The 22,189-nt window shown below is 38.8% G+C and overlaps 1 long non-coding RNA gene across 1 annotated transcript; it reads left to right on the forward strand.

Annotated features, from left to right (window-relative positions):
• Positions 1–2,773: 2,773 nt before the first annotated feature.
• LOC138908732 (uncharacterized) lies at positions 2,774–3,608 on the forward strand. The gene is made up of 2 exons (XR_011415135.1): positions 2,774–2,845; positions 3,205–3,608. It is a non-coding gene; the product is annotated as an uncharacterized lncRNA (long non-coding RNA).
• The last annotated feature ends 18,581 nt before the right edge of the window (positions 3,609–22,189 follow it).

Raw genomic sequence — 22,189 nt, forward strand, 5'->3', positions numbered from 1 at the left:
CACCCCTTGTCGACTTAAAGAATCCTGAGGCTGCCCATTCACCAATACTGAATACCAGTTATTTGACATCAAGTTCCACACCATGTTAATGAAGTGTTCAGAAAATCCCATCTTCCTTAGCACATGCAATAAGTACTTCCATGAGACCCTATCATAGGCCTTAGCCATATCAAGCTTGATCACCACATTAGCTGGCTTTCCCCTTAACCTTATGTTAGTGACAATTTCTTGAGTCAATAAGATGTTCTCAAATATACTCCTACCCTTTACAAATCCGGATTGATTAGGAACTATTAGAGATGGCAAAAAAATCTCCAATCTGTCATGTAACACCCTAGACAAAACCTTGTTAATGAAGTTGCTCAAACTAATAGGTCTTAAGTCAGAGAAGGTCTCGACTCTAGGTTTCTTGGGCAGCAACACTAGATTGGTGTGAGTGATGGATTTAGGTAATGCAGCTCCTCCATAGAAGTGTAGCACCATGTTGTGTATATCAGCACCAATAATATCCCAGCATGTTTGATAAAACAGGCCAGTGAATCCATCAGGACCACTAGCACTCTCCCCACTAAGCTCAAAAACTGCTGCCCTTACTTCTTCAATTGTTGGCAATCTGCTAAGTTCCAAATTCTGATCCATAGTGACCATTGAAGGTACATTATTGAGCAAGGGAAATTCAGAAGCATCACCTTCATTTGTGAACTGTTTTTGATAGAAGTCCACTGCAGCTGTAGCCAATTGCTCCTGGTCTTCAATCCATACCCCACTGCCACTTTTGATCCTCTTCAGTTGCAATTTCTTTCTTTTGCCATTGACATGGTTGTGAAAGAAACTTGTATTCCTATCTCCTTCAGCAAACCAATTCATCCCAGCTTTTTGCTTCCAATACTGCTCCTCAATATTCAAGTATTTCTTCAATTCAGATTGAGCCTTTTGAAGCACAATCCTATTCTCAGTTGTAGGCTCTTCTTCAAACAACATCTCCTTCACCCTAACAATGTCCTCCAAAATAGCCAGTTGCTTGAAGATATCACCAAATGTTTCCCTATTCCATTTTGAGAGTGCTGCCTTCACCCTCTTGATTTTCTGCTTGAACATCAGAAACGGATCCCCTATGAAATCAGCTTCCCAATTCTGCCTCACCACATCCATAAATGTAGCATGCTTTGTCCAAAAGTTCAAGAATCTGAAAGGCTTGACAAACTTGGTTGTCTGCACCCCACATGTCATTAGCAATGGTGCATGATCTGATCCAGTTCTGATTAGATGCTCAACTTCAATAGTTGGCAACATGTTCTGAAATGGCAAATTCGCAAAGATCCTATCCAATCTCTTGAATATACACTCAGCATTGGATCTCCCATTTCACCATGTGAATGGACTTCCTTTGTAGCCTTGCTCAAACAAACCACAAGAGTTTACACAAAATACAAAATTCTCATATTCAGGAGGGTGTACTGGAAGTCCCCCTATTTTCTCATCTTCATGCAATAACATATTGAAATCCCCTCCTACCAACCATGGTAATTCCATATCACTTGCTAAATAATACAAGTGATCCCACAACTCCAACCTCTCAATTGCTGAACATTTTGCATAAACGAATGTCATCATCATGTGCTGCCCCAGGTCATGGTGAAACACTCTCACAGTCACCTGTTGCTCAGTATCCTCCACTAATTCCCATTCCACAACTGCATCGAAGAACAACCATATTTGCCCATTAATATTTGTATAAGCAGTCTCCATATTCAACCTCCTTTTATATCTCTCAATGAGTCCCTTCTTTTGAAAAGGCTCCATCAATGCAACTATACAAAAATTATGCTCCCTATTCATATTGATCACCCTAGGAAAGGTCTGTTGTGTATTCACAGACCTTATGTTCCATATTAATGTTTTGATCATCATCTAGATAGAGAAGCTGCCCTCCTGGGCATTATTCTTGAAGGTTGTGGTGGATCTTTACTCTGATTCTTCTTAGTTTTTTTTACCTCCTTTAGCACTAGTTGTGGGTGATAAATCCCCTTCCCCAGCCACTTGTTTGAAGTTTTCGGCAGTTGATTCATCATCTCCTTCATCTTCCATTGGATTTTATCTCAATAAGTCTTCATCAATTGGTGTCACATTGTGTGTAACTAAATCATGTAAATGTTATATAGGAGTCTTAGTTAGAACATTAAGATGTATTTGCATGGTTTGATCAGTGCCAGATTCCATAGGCACTTCCTCTATTTCCCTGGATGCTCTTGGAACAATTGCCCGCTCATCAGCCTGTTCATACTCCTTGAATTGTAGCTCATGGACATACGCCGGAACACCATCTACATAGGCCAAAATTTCTCCAGTGGCTCGAAGGTTGGGGTTTACTGTAGCTTCCTCATCAGGTGAACCTGGTTTTAGGCCTGGCGTCGCCAGCCTATCGCCGGGTGAGCCTGGCTTCAGGCCTGGCATCGCCAGCCTATCGCCGGGTGAGCTTGGATTGTTGTATACTTATTAATTGTGGGACTGAAGAATTAAATTTTTTTATATTGTTATTGGGCCTAGGCTAGTGAAAGAGAATTTATTATAATATATAATATAGTGTATTAAATAAGTGGTTAGTGGGTTAATTACACATTATAAATTGAGAATTAAAAGTAAGTGAGTTTAATTAACTATTATAAAGATATAAAGTGGGCCAGGCCCACCGTTTAGTAGTTAGTTAGGTGAGATTGCATAGGGTATATAGCTGAAACTTAAGTCCCAATTACTAGAAACGGAAGAAAAAGAAAAAAAAAACGCACGGCTGAGCAAATTAACGGCGACTGGTCCATACCAAATACGAGGAGAAACACAAGTTCAGGTAATACTTAACTAAGTTATGCTGTTCGATTGATATTAATTTTGATTAACTAATAATGTGAAAGATAAAGGAATATAGGCCGCTAATTTGATAATGATTGGCTAGTAGTTGAATTGGATATAATGTATTGGAGTTGGAATACTTAATCTGGTGCAATTCGTTTCTGCTATCTTCAATTTAGGGATAATAATCACTATCTAATCATTTGGGTAGTGATGTGGGTGTAATTAGGTGATGATTGGTTCCCAATATTTACATAATGATCTATAATTTGCAAGAATGATATAATCTGATTTTGTATCGGTTATGTTATAATTTGGTATTTTTCACTTCTAATTTAGGTTACATTATGTGTATAGGGTAAAATATGAATGACACGTGGCTGACTAAAAGCAGGACACGTGGAATCCAAGGTGGAATGGCTGAGGACCGAACGCAGCCACTGCGCTTGCCACCGGAACATATAACATTCATAAAAGTGTAATAAATGCTCTGCGCATGGTAGCATTTACTAAGGAATATTTTACAGCATTAAGAGTGACGGCCCGTTACAAAGAATTTGGCATTTACGCTCAACGTTACATCTTCATTAATGGCCCGCATAATTGGCATTAAAGGAGGGCATGATCCTAGGACCTTTTCCTCTAGGCATAGCTACAAATAGTGAGCTCACTTACCATTGCAAAGGACACGAAATTTCTAGCAAGAACATATACTATATTCGATACAAAGCTTTATACAATTTCACTCTTTTACTTTTTTATCTCATCATTGCTGTGTTCGGAAATCGCGTTCACGGAATCACTATCTTTGTTATTTCATCTATATTTCAAGGTTAAGTATTGTGTATTTCTTTGATTATTATATTATTTCAGGATCAAATTAGTTCACTCTTATATAAACCACGTATAAATTCAACTGTACCGTTTTACGAATAAACAGTTTGGCGCCCACCGTGGGGCCTAGACAGCCGTGTAATTAAATTAATCATTGCCTTTTTTAATAACGTGTTTTGATTATTTTGTCTTAGATAACACTGTTAACGATAACACTGCACGCAACCATGAAATTCGAGGGGATCAGTCTCATTTCGAGGATTCGATCAGTGACACCCGCAATGAGGGGAATGACGCCACACCGGTGCATGACAGGCGATACCCTCGACGGGTTTGGGAGACAACTACGGATGATGCTGACGAGGAGAATGTAGCAGATGCTATGAGGATCCTGCAAGAGCAACACTCAATCATCTTAGGCCATCTCACGCGGCAGGATTAGGTTATGGTGGAACTGAAGCAGGCGCTGTCAGGTGCTTCAAATAAGATATCTTTAAATGTGTTAGATTTTAAAATCTTTAATTGTGTTATATTTTAAAATCAAGCGTGTTCTAGTGGATCCAGGAAGTTCGGCTAATATCATACAATGGAGAGTATTGGAACAAGCTAAACTCACCAGAAGCATTATTCCGGCGACAAAATTCCTCACTGGATTCAACCTTGCAAGCGTGACGACCCGGGGAGAGATCTCGCTGCTCACGAATGCTGAAGAAATAATGAAAACAACTCTCTTCGAAGTAGTGGATGGTGATATCGGATACAACATCATCTTAGGAAGGCCATTGTTACACGAGATGAAAGTTGTACCTTCGACGTATCACCAATTGCTGAAGTTTCTGACGCCCGAAGGAATCAAGTAGATAAGAGGTGACCAACCGACAGCAAAGGAGATGAATGCAATCTCAGTTTCCAGTAGCAAAGGGAAGGAGCGCACGACATAGCAATTACAGGAACCAACGCCTACTCCCGAGTTAGAAAAGACTATTCCAGGGGTAGAATCGTCAGAACAATATCAGTTGCCGAGATATTTCTATGTTCTGGATGAAACGGACTCAACAAAATCCACGGCGGAGAAGCTAGAGCAAGTGTCATTATTCGAAGAATTCTTATAAAGAAAATTTCACTTGGGAATAGGACTGTACCCCGAACTCAGGACTGGCTTTATTGAATTCCTTAAAATTAACGCTGATTGTTTTGCATGGTCGCACGAGGATATGACAGGTATCCCGACGGAAATAGTCGTGCACAAGCTGAGTTTGGACCCCAACATACCACCGATACGACAGAAGAAGTGCCCTATTGTCGAGGCCAGTAATAAATTCGTCAAAGAAGAGGTAACCCGCTTGCTTCAAATTGGTTCGGTCAGAGAGGTAAGATATCCAGACTAGCTAGTCAATGTAGTAGTAGTTCCTAAGAAGAACAATAAATTTCGTATGTGTGTAGACTATAAAGATCTTAATAAGGCGCGCCCAAAAGATTCATTTCTACTACCAAATATCGATCAAATGATTGATGCCACGACCGTGCACAAGTTGATGAGTTTCCTTGATGCTTATTCCGGGTACAACCAAATTAAGATGAACCCGGAAGATCAGGAAAAGACATAATTTATATCAAATTTCGGTACATATTGTTACAATGTAATGCCTTTCGGGTTGAAAAATGCCAGAGCCACTTATCAATGGCTCATAAATAAGATGTTTGAAAAGCAAATAGGAAAAACCATGGAAGTTTCTATAGACGATATGCTCGTTAAGTCTTTGAATGTAGGTGACCACCTTAAGCATTTGCAGGAAACATTCGATATCCTGAGGAAGCATAACATGAAACTTAACCCCGAAAAGTGAGCGTTCGGGGTCAGCTCCAGTAAGGTCCTGGGGTTTCTGGTCTCACAAAGGGGAATTGAGGTAAACCCCAATAAAATCAAGGCCATAGACAATATCTCAGATCAATTATCAAACGTGAAGGAAGTCCAAAGACTCACAGAAAGGTTAGCAACTTTGAGCAGGTTCATTTCCTGGTCGTCGGAAAAGTGTCATCGCTTCTTTACATTACTCAAAAAGAAGAACAATTTCGAATGGACGCCGGAGTGCCAGCATGCTTTGAGAGACCTGAAGAGGTACTTACCAATCCCTCTGTTGCACTCGAAACCAAAAGAAGGAGAAACATTGCTAGTCTACCTCGTGGTTTTCAGAAGTTGCGGTAAGTGCGGTTTTAGTCAGGGAGGATGAAGGTACTGAGTTTCCAATTTGTTTCGTTAGCAAAATTTTAATGGGAGCAGAAACTCGCTGCCCATATCTGAAAAAACTGGCCTTAGCTCTCGTAGTCGCCGCTCAGAAGCTGAGGCCCAATTTTCAATGCCACCTAATAGTTGTGGTGACTACTTTTCCTTTGCGGAATATCCTTCATAAACCCGAATTTTTAGGCAGATTGGCCAAATGGGCCGTCAAAATGAGTGAATTCGATATAGAATATAAATCGAGGACTGCAATTAAGTTACAAGTCTTGGCTGACTTTGTGGCCGATTTTAGTCCGGGATCGCTACCTTTGGCAACCAAGGGTGCAGTCATGGTGTTGGAATCGACATCAGGGGATTGGATCTTATTTACGGATGGACCCTCAAACTTAAAATGGTCCGGGCTTGGAATAGTTTTAATCATACCTTCGGGGGAAACCTTAAGGCAAGCTATCAGAACAATTCCTTTAACTAACAATGAATATGAAGCTTTGATTGCAGGGCTCGAATTGGCCCTGGGGCTTGATTTTGAGGTTATCGAAATCAAATATGACTCACAACTGGTGGTAAATCAAGTTTATGGGGTCGTTGACATCAAAGAAAAACATATGCAGCAATACGTGATAAAGGTCCAGGCTCTTTTGGCATGATTCCGTGAGTGGTCAATCACTCATATCCCGAGAGAGGATAATGCAGAAGTGGACGCATTAGCAACCTTAGGCTTATCGACGGAAATAAAGGGATCGGAGTAGTGGTACAACTGATGAGTTCACTTCTCGATACAGATGGTTAATATGAAGTGAATTCGGCTAGTCTGGTCTGGGACTGGAGAAATGAAATAATCAACTACCTCGAGCACTGAAAGTTGCCCGGCGATCCCAAAGTTTCATTAGCGTTACGCACCAAAGCTCCACGTTATAGCTTCAGAAAAGGCCAATTGTATAGAAAATCTTTTCTAGGCCCGCTGGCTTAGTGTTTAAGAGCATCAGAAGCTGACTATGTCATGAGAGAAATCCACGAAGGGATATGCGGCAATCACTTAGGCGCAGAGTCTTTAGTGCTGAAATTGGTACGGGCAGGATATTATTGGCCTCACATGGAACAAGATGCCAAAGCTTTCGTACGAAAATGTGATAAGTGCCAACGCTATGCATCACTAGTGTCACGCCCCGAACCTGGAGGCGAGACCGGCACCCAGTGCCTCACTTAACCTAGCGTACCAACTTGCGACTGAGGGACTCTGAACATACAATGTCATACTTTGGCCATGGGGCCACATTGCAAGACAATTTGTGAAGCAACATATAAAACAGAAGGAAAACTAGCTTTGACTAAACATCAATATAAAGCTGGACCGACAAAGCCGTCATAACTACTACAGCTGACAAACCAACAAAATATACATACAAAGCCTACAAGCCCAACATACTGCACTAACTGACAGGATATGTCTACAAGCCTTTACTGATGGATGTACTGTGATCGGAATAGGGCCCCGACCTACCCATAACATATATACATATATACACAATATGTACACAAACCCTAGACCCGGCCACTCCGAAGGACGTGGAGCTTACTGATCAAGCTGAACTCGGGCAACACCTACTGAGGAGGTCTACCTGTATATCTATCTGAACCTGCATGCATGAAATGCAGCGTCCCCTGAAAAGGGACGTCATTACGAAATAACGTACCGAGTATGTAAGATAATAAAATAAGTTAAATCTAAAACTGAACTGATATATAATAACTGAAAGTAACGGGGAGTCAAAGATGATCTAGAGATACACTTACCTGCTGATACTGACTCAACTCTCTCAATATAGTAAGTAAAATAAATGTCCGGCCCTATAAGGCTCGGTACGTGTAACTGCTCGGCCATAGTAGGCTCGCTCATAGGCACTCGGCCATACTAGGATAGGTATCTCAGCCGTTATCTCAGCCGTTCTGGACTCTCTCATAGGCATTCGGCCACAGTAGGCTTAGTATATAACTTACCATCTGATCAGAGGTTGCCCAATAGGGGCCTGCCCATTAATTAAAGCTCGATGGTGGTGAAAATACTATAATACTATATATATATATATAAACCCTATGCCCTGTTGACTGGAAGAAGACAATACTTAACTGAATATAATGTCCCGATAAGGGTACTGTAACTTATGAGACTAGGATAATGTACATAAGTTCAGGAATACGAACTTCTCTTTATGCCTCGTTATCAAACTCATGGAGTTACTGGATCATGCCAAAATGAAGAAAGGTTTAGCCTTAACATACCTTATCACAATATTTCCAATCACCAAGTATAACTCGCCTCTTCACACCTTAATCTACAACAACGATAATAATACTATCATTAAGTTACGAAGGGTATAACTATCGCACAACGAACGACAAGCTTATTTTGTATTAAAACGGGCAGCATCTCCCCAATAATCCTTACATCCTCCAAATTAAAGATAACACCAACAACACAAGAATACAACAATATCAACAAATACACATTATTTTCCAACCTTATACACACCACAAAATACTACAAAACAGCCCAACACACCCCAATCTCTTCATACACAAAACGACCACGGTAGTAGTGTCAAACAACCCGAAAATGTTACGACCAGCCCACCACCCTGCATTTATTTGGTGTTTCTCCACTCCCTTCCTCCTCCAAAACTCCATAAAATAGTAGTAAAACATGCAATCCAAAAGAAACACAAAACATATGCTACAAGTGAATAACTCAAACTCACGACTTCCTATCACCGTCCCGTGAGTTCTTACAATTATAGAACGACTTTCCATACATCTCCAACAGAAAAAAATGGATACAAGAGAGCAGTAAACTTACTTTAAAATGTCTCTTTGGACGACCCGAACTGGCCCAATTTCGGACTCTCATTTAAGCAAGTAGGTGACACACCTACTTGTCACCTAGCAGCCTGTGCAGTGTCGCAAAAATGCATATATCTCTCTACTCCGATGTCGTATTGACAAACGGTTTAATGTATTAGAAAATATACTCATAGATATTCAATTTGATGGGTGGAAAACCCCGTAAATCTAAGTATATTGGGAGAAAATCGCAGTTACATTTTGAACAAATTTCAGTAAAACTTATGAACATAACTTGTGATGACTTTCATCGACTTTTGTTCCACAACTCGCTTGACTTCAAAATATAACACACGACTATCATACGACTAACATAACTCATAACATAACCTCCTTATCATGTTAAGCACCCTAGTCTCGCCCCAAAAATATATGTTATAACATTCCCAACTTGTCGACTTTCGATGAAACATTATTTTCTTCAATTCCTTTAGCTTATGAACCCTCCAACCCTCTTTGTACTTGTTGTTCGTGATCTTTAATATTTGTAACCCCCGAAGTAAGATAGTTAACTTACTTTATATAATTTCGAAGATGATCTCATTTTTTCTCCTACATTTGTTTGCTTACGACGTACTTTTACGTACGAAAATATAGGGTGTAACAACTAGTAAATCAACCGGAAGAACCCTTACAATCAGACCATTGCCACCGGCTCCCGGAAAGGTAAGGTTTCTTTCAATTTTGACTGATTATTTTTCTAAATGGGTGGAAGCAGGTTCTTATCACAAGTTCAGAGAATGCAAAGTGGTCGATTTCCTGTGGGAAAATATAATTTGCAGGTTTGGAATACCAAAATAGATAGCATGCAACAATGGGCCACAGTTTATCGGTGCAAAAGTTATAAAGTTCTTCAAAGAACGAAAATAAAGAGAATCACATCCTTACCTTATCATCCGAGTGCCAATGGTCAAGCGGAGTCAACAAACAAAGTGATCATTCAAAACCTCAAGAAAAGGTTGGAAGCAGTATAAGGCAAATGGCTCGAAGAGTTGCTCGTAGGTCTTTAGGCCTACCGAACAATGGCCAAATCAAGTACATGAGAAACTCCTTTTTCCCTCGTGTACGGTGCTGAAGCCCTAATCCCGGTTGAAATGGGCGACCCCACTTTGAGATATTCTCAGGAAAATGAAGAATCGAACGATGAAGCGATTCCAATCAACTTGGAACTACTTTAGGGATGCAAGGACTTGGCGCATGTAAGAATGGCAGCTCAAAAGTTGAGGATGGGGCGATATTACAATCGGAGAGCCAATTTCCATTTTTTCAAAGTAGGAGACATGGTTCTAAGGAATGTAACACAAGATATCCGGGAGCTCAACACGGGAAAGCTAGGTCCAACGTGGGAAGGTCCTTACCGGATTTCAGCTGTCACTGGGAAAGGATCATACGAATTGGAGAACCAGAATGGGGACAAGTTGCCCAGCAACTGGAACGTGGCACACCTCAAAAGATATTATTGCGGATGAACAACACTCAAACAGAAAGTATATGCTGCACTCTTTTTCACTTCATTCAGTTTTTATCCCAATTGGGTTTTTCTGGCAAGGTTTTTAATAAGGCAGCGACATAAAGCATACTACGAAGACATCAACAATAAGATCTTTGATAGCAAGGCAAACGAACAAGCTCCCACTCGGAGACGATTAGGTAATATTTGATTTGATAGCAAATTCCCATCGGGAAGTTAAGTTTGCTACTGAACAGAGGTTACCCGACCGTTCACGGGCACAAACCACCAGAGGACTGTTAGGTATTCTTTCGCTCGATAGCATGAATTCCTAAGGGGAAACAAGATATGTTGCCGAGTGAAGGATTACTTGGCAATTCATTGATGGGACCTACGAATATACAAGACTTCCAGTATTCCAATTTGCATTCTTCGCATTCAAACATTGGGGGGGGAGGGGGGGGATGATATGAGGATACGGCAACAATGACTGCCACGTCAACCGAGAACAAAAATTTGGAAACAAAATGCATCATCGGGACCGGGGACTACGCAACCAGCCCCGTAGAAACAAGTTGTACAAGATAACCACAAGTAATGACAATTTCTTTTCCACATAGCAAAATGCTTATGTAATTTCTGAAAATAGAAGGAATAAAATGAAATCCTTTTGCTTTTATCTTGTTTCTTGTCTGAGCGATTAGCTGATTTTGTCATTTGAAAGATAAACAAATACTTCAAGTGCTAGTGCCGTAATGAACAGGAGACGTCCTCTTCAAGAGCACTGTAAACATAAGAGGGCCTTCTCTTATAAAAACCCTCACGTTAAAGGGTTGGTCCCGGAAGAATTAATGCCCGAAATCCAAAATGCCATCGGGGAAAAATACACCCAAAGCCGCATATGGAAAGGATGCAAAAAGCAAACTTACGCAAAAAATTCATAAAAACCCTCACGTAAAAGGGGTAATACTCGGAACCAAAATGCTTCGAAGAAAAGGCATCCGAGACTACACATAATAAAGTGTGAATTGAACAACATACGCGTAATGCTTGAGCAAATGCAAAAGTTAAAAGCTTACATGGATATTCAAATGAAAGTAAGACTCAAACAATATTTGAACAAAAAATATTTCTTTATTCAGAAGAGCGGGCCAAAACGTTACAAGTACAAAATGAGAAAGGAAAGGAAAAGGTAAACTGCAGCGCCTCCGGGACCAGGAGAAAAAGAAGTATCCGCATTGCCGGGAAGAGTAGGTGGTTCCGGCGATGGCTCAACGCTTTCCCCAGTTTGGTCTTCTGCCACATCACCTTCTGATCCCTCTTCAGTTTCTGAAAATTCGGAACTAGAATCAGAAGAACTGGAGCATCAGACTGCGTCGGGAGTCCATTTTTTGCAGCCACTCAAGCTCTCGGGCCTTAGCAATCTCGGCATTAACATCAATAATACAAGCTTTGGCCTCTTCCAAGGTTTTTCTCCTCATGTGCAGGCCTTGGAGTGCAGGTGTGGATTTTTGAGGGATTAAGTGAATTCCACAGGTGCGGAGTTTTTACCGGCAAAAGTGGTTCCGCGGATGCGGATTTTTTGCCTGCATAAGCAAAATGCCTAGGCAGTGTATATAGTCAAAGGGTTCCGAGATTTTATTGATTTTTTGACTTTGGGAGCTCGAATTAAGGTAATATTTGAAGGAGATTTCACTATATTTCAAGAGGTAATTCACTTTTGATCATTTTTATTCATTAATATTGAATACCCATTGAATTTCCCACCTAGTTTATGTGTTTTTAAGATGGAATTTTGGAAGTAAAGACTAGGGATTCGAGAGTAAGATTTGGGGATTTGAGTGTCGATTTAGTTTCGAAATTTGGTTAATTTTGGTATGGTTGGACTCGTAGTTGAATGGATGTTCGGTTTTTGTTAATTTTGTCGAATTCCAAGATGTGGGTCCGGGTTGACGACTTTTATTCAAAGAACTTAGCTTTTTCATATGGAATTGATTCCTATAACTTGTGTTGATTGAATCGAGTTGTTTGCGGCTAGATTCGATGCGTTTGGATGCCGAATCGCAAGGCAAGGGCTTGTTGGAGTAGATATTTGCATGGTTTGAGGTAAGTAACACTTTTAAATTTGATTCCTAGGGTATGAATATCTGAAATACGTGTTATGTGATTTGTGTTGATGTGACGCATATGCTAGGTGACGGGCGTGTGGGCATGCTCCGTATTAATTGTGACTTGGTCAATCTCGTGAAACTATGTAGTCACTGAATTTTACTATTACTCATGTTTACTCTATGTGTTAGAGAATTTGAGATGTGATTTATGTTAGAAATCATGTTTAGGCTATGCACTAGTTCTGTTGAGACCCAAAGAGTTCGTTCTTTTGCTGTTGAGTTATTTGCAGTCGCACTCATCATTGCATATCATAACGCAATCTCTGTTACCATTTATTATCACATCATGTACCATTGTTTTGGGATGAATGGCATGAGTGTTGTGAGCCCGAGAGACTCCAGAGATTGATGACTGAGTGAGGCCGATGGCCTATTTGTGAGTGATATTGATGGGATCGGGTTGTGCACCGCAGCAGGTATTATTGACTCATGATGGGATCGGGCTGCACAACGCAGCAGGTATTATTGATTCATGATGGGATCGGGCTGCGTACCGCAGTAGGTTTTGTTAGAGCTTGGGCAGGATCCGCTCCTCCGGAGTCTAACATACCAGCAGTGAGCGCAGGTACCGTATCGGTTCAGCACGTCACTGCTTTTAGCCCAAGGTTAGTCTTATTACTTATTGAGTACATTGGCTCAATTGTACTCATACTACGCTCTGCTCTTCGTGTCCAGATCCCGGTACTTATGAACATGGCGGTTGCTAGCGTTGGAGCTTTATCTATCATAGACTTTTGAGGTAGCTACCTTGGCGTCTGCAGACTTTGAGTCTTCTTCTTTTCAGCTAATTGTAATGTTCTATCTTTCTAGACAGTTTTTAGTATTCATACTATGTTATCAGTTAGATGCTCATGTACTTAGTGACACCCGGATATTTTGGGATATTGTTGTTGAGTCGCGGTATTTTTTTATCAGTTATTTATGAGATTTTACTTTTAAGCTTATTTTATTATGCTTTCAAGTTTAAAGATGCGTGGTTTATTGTGATTTTCGGCTTGCCTAGTAGTGTGATAGGTGCCATCATGACATGTGAGATTTGGGTCGTGACAGTAAATTATTGAAACAATATTTTTGTTGAGATATTCACTTTTGGTTGCTATTGTTGATACTCTTGTACATATTATGGTTGAGCCATGGGATATTTACTGTGAAAATATTATTGTTGTTGACTTCTTTGTCAAGTGGTGGTTTTGGGCACTTGAGGTGCGATTTGTAATATGTTGTGATATTGATACGCATGCGGTGGTATAAAGATTGGGGTTGGTACGCACGCAGTGAGATAAGGTGGGCTTGATACGTGTGTTACTAGTAGGGGAACTACTTGAAGCCACATGGTGTGATAAACTATGCTAAAATGCGAGTAGCTATTTTGGAAAAATAATTTTCCAAACTAAATACAAGGCTCCCGCAGTAGTATAAGGAATGATTGTGATTTGAGTTATCGGTTCAGCACGTCACTGCTTTTAGCCCAAGGTTAGTCTTATTACTTATTGAGTACATTGGCTCAATTATACTCATACTACGCTCTGCTCTTCGTGTCCAGATCCCGGTACTTATGAGCATGGCGGTTGCTAGCGTTGGAGCTTTATCTATCATAGACTTTTGAGGTAGCTACCTTGGCGTCTGCAGACTTTGAGTCTTCTTCTTTTCAGCTAATTGTAATGTTCTATCTTTCTAGACAGTTTTTAGTATTCATACTATGTTATCAGTTAGATGCTCATGTACTTAGTGACACCCGGATATTTTGGGATATTGTTGTTGAGTCGCGGTATTTTTTTATCAGTTATTTATGAGATTTTACTTTTAAGCTTTTTTTATTATGCTTTCAAGTTTAAAGATGCGTGGTTTATTGTGATTTTCGGCTTGCCTAGTAGTGTGATAGGTGCCATCATGACATGTGAGATTTGGGTCGTGACAGTAAATTATTGAAACAATATTTTTGTTGAGATATTCACTTTTGGTTGCTATTGTTGATACTCTTGTACATATTATGGTTGAGCCATGGGATATTTACTGTGAAAATATTATTGTTGTTGACTTCTTTGTCAAGTGGTGGTTTTGGGCACTTGAGGTGCGATTTGTAATATGTTGTGATATTGATACGCATGCGGTGGTATAAAGATTGGGGTTGGTACGCACGCAGTGAGATAAGGTGGGCTTGATACGTGTGTTACTAGTAGGGGAACTACTTGAAGCCACATGGTGTGATAAACTATGCTAAAATGCGAGTAGCTATTTTGGAAAAATAATTTTCCAAACTAAATACAAGGCTCCCGCAGTAGTATAAGGAATGATTGTGATTTGAGTTGTGAAATGAGGCTACGAGGCGGTACCTCGGTAGTGATTCTTATTGATACAATTCACTTATATCACTTGTGTTTTGGTTGTATCATTTCCTTGGCATTCTTGTTATGTGTTTCTTCCGTGATGTCTTAATTGCCTTAGTTCTAGTGTAGCTATTCTTGTTATATTTCTTCATTGTATCATTTCCATTGTTTTCATTACATACTATACTATACCAGTTCAGTTTCTTTATTTATTCCAGTAGGCTTCATGACCTTACCTCGTCACTACTCTACCGAGGTTAGGCTTGATACTTATTGGGTATCGTTGTAGTATACTTTTACTAAACTTCTGCATAATTTTTTGTGAGAATCTAGGTACTTCATACCAGGCTAGGCATCGTGAGTTGAGCTTGGATCGGAGACTTCATGGTATAACTGCTGGCATTCGCAGGCCTCAGAGTGGCCCTCTACTTAGTTTCTATTTCATTCTCCTTTTACAGATACTATTTTAAAGAGATGTTTCAGTATACTCCTGTAGAGCTTGTGACTCGGTATTACTAATTTTTGGGTGTTATGTTCAGTTCTATTGCAGAGACTTTTTTTATGATAGCTATTGGTTTAAATTGGATGTTTTATTACTATTTTCGTTAAATTCTTCATGTATGTTAGGCTTACCTAGTCTTAGAGACTAGGTGCCATTACGAAATTGCCGTGACAGTTGCATGATGCAATAGTATTTTGTTTGGATACGATTCCTTGTGGCTACTTCATATGTTTCGATTTTCCTTTATTGGATGGGTTTATAGCTTTATGCTTTTATTGTTATATTTGTCAAACTTGCTCGATAGTTCTCGTATTTGTTTCTCTTTCCATTATTGGGCATATTCAAGTTGTTGCTTGTTTGGTGCACGGATCGTGTCATATGAGGTTCTAGGTAGCATTTAGTGTGGCCTGTATGTCAACCAGCTTGTGCTGGGTGAGACGCGTTATTAGGTCTGGAATTAGTGTAATCAGATTTGTATAAGGTATGTTTGGAAGAAGAATTCCATTAGTCAGCTTAGAATTTAGCAATGGTTCTTCTCGGACGAGAGAACTCCATGACTTGTTGATATGGGTGACTATGAGTTTCTACATGTTTATTTCATCATCATCAGTATTGCGAATGATTGGAACAACATTTTAATTGATGTGAGGCATATTACTGGTACCGAGTTTTGTAATGGTAGTTATTGCGGGCAGAAGATATGGCCATGGACATATGAGTTATGTGGCACATCGTGTGGTTACATCTTTGAGTACATTTACGGCTTGATACAACTTGTGGAGATTGATACAAGGCATGAATACAAGAAGCGGATCTTGGAGGGAGTTTTGGATAGTGAAATTTGGTTCAAGGGCTTATGGGTCAAGGTTGAAGGAAACATCTGCTCTCAAGATTGTGCTAATGGGCTTAAATGGATTGAGATGATGTGAGATTACCAATGGGTACATTTATGAAGAGTTTATACCATGGTATGTCAGCTTTGTAATGATTCTTGGCACGTTTGAGGATGAACATATATTTAAGCGGGAGAGAACGTAACGATTCGGCCGCCGGTTTTGAGTTCTAGTATTTTGTTCTGTCATTTGAGACCTTTAGTGGCCTCATATGTTGTATTATGACTTCCGAGTATGATTGGATTTGACTTATGAGAGGTTCAGAGGTGGTTTGAAAGAAAATTCTTAATTTGAAAGCTTTAAATTGGAAGAGTTGACCAAGGTTTTATTTTTGAATAAACGGCTTATGAGTCGAGAATTTGATAGTTTCAATAGGTTTATCTGGTGATTTTTGAATTGGGCATATGGTCATATTTGGATTCGGAGGTTCCTAGAAGGTTTTGGCCCTATTTGTCGAAAATTAAAAATTTAAAGATTTGGAAAGTTCATAGATTTAATTCATAGTTGACTTTGATCATATCGGACTCCGATTGTTGTTCAGGGACTTGTATAAGGTTGATTTTGTTGAATGGAACTTGTGTGTAAGGATTGGTTATAATTCAAAATGTCTAAGTGTGATTCAGACACATTCGACAAAGTTGTGATGTTCGAAAGTTAAAAAATGAATTTTTTCTTTGATCTTGGTGTGGTGGTTGTTTTTGATGTTTCGAGCATTGGGGTAAGGTTGTAGGAAGTATATGGACTTGTTTGAATGGTTAGATAGGGTCCCGAAGGGTCAAGTGAGTTTCGGGCGATGTTTCGGACAATTTCTTACCAAGTTGGAATTGCTAGTTTTTGCTTGTGTCAGATGTGTATCGCGTTAGCAAGGGTAGTCTCGCGTTCGCGAAGAAGAGAGTGGATAGAAGGAATTTATTCTACGCATTCGTGTAAGGGAATGGTCCACTGGCTTACGCGATCGCGAAGGTTGTTCCGCGAATGCGGAGAAGGTTTTGGTTGGGGCTGGATTGCTCTACGTGTTCGCAAAGAAGGTTATGCGAACATGAATTTAAGAGTGGAAAGAGATTGTGCATTGGGAACACGATGATTTGGACACGTTCGCGAAGCAGGGTTTGACTGGCAGTATATATAGCTGGTTTTCGGGATTTGTAAGCTCATTTTCTCAATTTTTGAATTATAGTCTTAGAGAGGGGAGATATTTTCAAGGAGAGTTTCATACAAGGAAAGAGGGTAAGTGATATCTACTTATTTGTGATTATATTTCAAGAATATACATGGATCTTTAACACCTAAAACATGGAATTTTAAAGTAAAACTTGAGGTTTTTGTCTACAACCTAAGAGAGTGTATTTTGGGGATTTGGCCACCAATTTTGACCCGTATTTGGAAACTAATTATATATTTGAAGAAGATTATGTATCATCGAGATTTGGTTTTGGATTTGGGGCATGCATACTCGGGTTAACTTTTGTTGAACTTTTGGGACTTCATCAAAAATAGAAGCTTTATTGACTGAGTTTACTTCCTATGGCATTGGTTGACTTCTTGGATGATGTTTGGTGAGATTTGAGACTATTAGAGGTGATTAGTCAAGGAAAAGCGGTTGTGGAGCTTTGGACTAGCCCAGATGATTTAAGTATCTTGCCTAGCATTGGTTTGAGGGAATTTGTCCTAATAAACGATATTATTTGCTACATGCAGGGGTGATGTATATGCGAGGGGACGAGCATATATGCATGTGCCATGGTTATTCATGCTCGGAATAGATTTTAGAATACTTTATGTCTTGTTTCATTGTATGTTCTACTTGTTCTTATTTTATTTGATTGAATGACTACATGAGAACAATAAACAATGTTAGAGATAATATTTAGGTTAATGATACCTTATTTTGAGAATGATGAGCTATTCTTGAGGTTGTTGATGTGTTTGATTTGGCCGTAGTCATATATTATGAACACACATCCGTACTTATTATTCTTCTGATATGCCTTAATTTGTTGTATGACCACTTGAGTCCCCTCATTCATATTAGAGATCATGTTTAGGTCTTTGAAGCTTAATTGGACATAATGATCATTTGATGGGTAGATTACATATTGGAATTGCAATCATACATTATACACATGCACATATCATGTATATAGATCATCTCATATTCATATGCATATACATTTGCATATGGTTCTTTGTTATAGACTGAGATTATGACACATGAGTTGTCCATGCAGTTTGGATAATTATGCCACAACGTTTCTACCGTGCAGTTATTGTAATATTGTTATTGTTATGGAATGAAGTTTCTACTGTGAGCACATAATTTTTGATCATATTTAAATTTTTACCACCTTTTTAGTGTTTAAATATTTGTGTTTGATTTCGGTATTTTACCCTCCATTTTACTTTTTAGTAGGTTTATTTGATAAAATTAAAATCACACAAAAAGAGTCACATTTTTAGATATTAGATGTGTTTCATTTGCAAAAGAAAAGAAAAATTCAAAAAAAAAATATGTTCTCTTTTAAGAGATACTTTAGATAATATTTCATCCTTGTATTTTTCTTTATTCGTCTTAAAAAAAAGAATTTGAAAATGAAATAAAAAACAAGAACCAATTAGAAATGGCCAAGTTGCAAAGATTCTTTTTTACTAACAAACTTTACACTTGTACATGAATTTCTTGCTCTCCAATTCTCTTTTCCCCTCACCCGATGCGTGGCCATTTCACTACAGGGAGACGGAGAGGATCGAACAAAAATAAGAAAAGAAAACGCTAAGAGCAAAAACAGTAGCTGAGCCCTCTCTTCTTCCTCACCACACACTCATCTTCTTCCCCTCTCATTTCCACCATTAACGCCAAGCTCCTTCCTCAAAATTGCCCAAAAAACTCCAATAAATACCACCAAAATCCCAGCAAAAAGCAGGCCAAAAACGATTGAAAACAACCACCATTGTCAGATCTAAAACTCGAGTTGAAACCATCCCCCAAAACTATGTAAATCCTCATTAAAGTAGCCCTTTAAACACCTTGAATCACCCCAAAATGTCACCCAAAAGGCCAAAACCACTCCGAAAACGTGCTGAAAACAGTCCCAAAACTCAGCCCCAAAATCCCCAAAAAAACAACCCCAAAACTCAGCAACTTCAGCCTTGGAAACACCTCAATAACCAGCAATGTACTGCCTTTGAAAACCAGTCCGAACCTGACGAGCTCAAAACACACACCTAAATATGCTCGCTAGTCAAAGATAGTATGGAAAATTATCGTATCCACAGGGATTGGTTAAAGATATGCACGGATTCGATTAAGTCTCAACCTCACAATATGAACCAATTTATGCTCGGTGAAGATATGCACGGATTCGTAGTGAGCTGGTTTTAGGAGAACCTATTTCGATTATCCTCCTAACTAGATCTAAACAATAATTCAACTAGCCTCTTTCGATAACTAAGAAGAATCAATGAATTCAACCAAAAAGATGATGCAAAAACATCACAAGTTATGCCTCTCTCGATTACATGAACATGTGAATATAGATGCAATAATTAAAATACCAAAAATAATTCAATACATAAAAACTAGAGTTAATATATACAAACAATCATCAAAATACCAAATCAATCAATCCCTAAAGAGAACTACCCATAGATATGGAGTAATTCATCTCAAATATAAAGAAAAGCATTAAACAATCCAAACTCTTGTCTTGAGTGAGGATTGAATGATGAATCCATTGTGCTTTGGCTTCTCCACCTTCTCTCTAGCCTTTTTAGGTCTTAGCTTTGTCAAAAGTCCAGAAAATACCGCTTTCCCATGTATTTATATCAAGTAGGGTCGGGCCCAAATGAAATCACCATTTCCTAGCTGAAATAGAAAAACTTGCAAACTTGTTGTATTTCATGCGTCGCACTGTGCGTAGCAGGGCGCGTAGAATTAGTGCTTTTTTCTGACATACCCCAAATCCAGTCTCTGAAGTTTGCTATTTTCTGACAGATTTCTGCACTGTGCGTAGCAGGGTGTGTAGCATCAGTGAATTTTTTCAGCAGATTATTCTTCCTTAAATTTTGACGCCCAGAAGTGATCCTCGACCCCCGAACACTGTTCTGGCTTATTCTTTTAGGCTTTTACTTAGACTTTAGAGTTCGAATTAGTTCCATAACATCTACATAGCTCGAAATCACTCCTACAAGAAATAAAATACACAATTAGTGCAAAACACTAGTAATTAACACTCAAACTCAATTAAAGTGCAGTACATTAGAGTGCAATAAGCGACTAAAATACAAGATTATAGCCTATCATCAGAACCCAGCTAAAACATAGCCCAAAACCCCATGGAAAACAGGCTCGAACCAGCCATGTAAACCTCCTTCCTCCTCCGCTTTGGTTCGTCGAGTTAAAACGAGGTTTGGGAATTTGTCTTGTCTTGCTCGAGGTTGCTGTTTCCGTTTGAAGTTCGTCGGCGGAGGTTCGCAGTCTCTATTCGAAGCTTTGGTTAAAAGTTTTCACTGCTTTTGAGTTTCAAAATGGTTGGCATCAGATTTCACAATATAAAGGTCCATATTTTATTTTACGTTTTCAATAATATTGTTGCTTTTGTCTAGTTCTCCTTAATTATATGTTCTACTGTTCTCTTGACTTGTTAGTCCTTTTGGTTTACTTAAATTTTTTACTGCTTTTTGTTTATTCGTTTGATGTGAAATTAGTTTAATGCCCACGTACTGTTGAGCTTAGCTTAATTAAATGTTTGAGTGAACATGTGTGATATTTGTGCTTTATTTAATCATTTCCATAGTTTTCTGTTTTTTAATTCTAGTATTACTTTGCATCTTTGAGATTTAAATAATATTGATAATGGAAGAGAAAATGAGCTTTGAGATTAAGTTTCATCAGTTTAATTTCATACGCTACGCTGGACATTCTTGTTATAGAACAGCACGATGAATGATTTATTAGTTTCTTTCATCACTGTTACCATGACTAGTTCTAAGAATTAATTACAGTTTTTGACTTATCTTTGGATAGTAATTTACACATAATTGATCTAAATCATGTTAGCTAAACCTTTCACCTCTTTCACCATTTCATATTCATAATTCATAGACCTCACAACAATCCCAAATTAGCTTAGGAAAATAACTCATAAATACGTTAGTATGCTTTTAGGCACGTTCTTAATCAAATCATCATCATCATTACATGTTCGCGTGACATAATTACGATTTCTAAAATTAAAACTAAGGAATGCGTTCGAGTAACTTTGGGTGTAACAATCTTAATAATTAATTGTTATTAATTGTGTACACGTACGCATGACATGATTTTTACATACCAAACAAACGAATACACGCACATGGTTCGTTTTAAGATAATTTCATAATTATAATGATCAATTAATTTAAAAGCGGTAAAAGGTAAAATATGCACAAAGGTTTCAAACATGTAATAGTCAAATAGTTAAGCCGAGTATAATTATAAAGCGATCATGACACGGACTCGTGAGTGCCTTAACCCTTCTCTCGGATTAACATAATTTCTTACCCGGTCTTCTGTATTTTCGCAGACTTAAACAAAGTCAGTTTTACTTGAATTGGTATTTTAAAATAAATAGTGACTTGGGATACCTAAATAATTATTTCAAGTGGCGACTCTTAAGTAAAATAATCCCTTTTTAATAGTGTCACTTAAAGTAAAAATAACTTCTTTCCCCGAAAAAGGAGGTGTGACATCTACCCTGCAGCATGTTGATATGGATCCATCCCTCTAGGGACACCCTCTCATGTTTCTCTCTTAATGGTATACACGGAGACTGTGAGAAACCGGCATATTTCTGGTTAATTGTGATGTGGGATCCGATATGATGAGTTATTAAGTATAAAGTTGTAAACTTTTATTATTCAAATGAATCCTTTGTGCATATTCATGCATTTTACATGCTTTATTTATGCATATCTTCTATATATGCTAGTTGATGCATTTTATATATGCAGAGGACTTGTTAGTGAGTTGTTGGACACATGGAAGGTGTCA

Source organism: Nicotiana tomentosiformis, chromosome 3 (genome assembly GCF_000390325.3).
Source record: "Nicotiana tomentosiformis chromosome 3, ASM39032v3, whole genome shotgun sequence".
Taxonomy (NCBI): domain Eukaryota; kingdom Viridiplantae; phylum Streptophyta; class Magnoliopsida; order Solanales; family Solanaceae; genus Nicotiana; species Nicotiana tomentosiformis.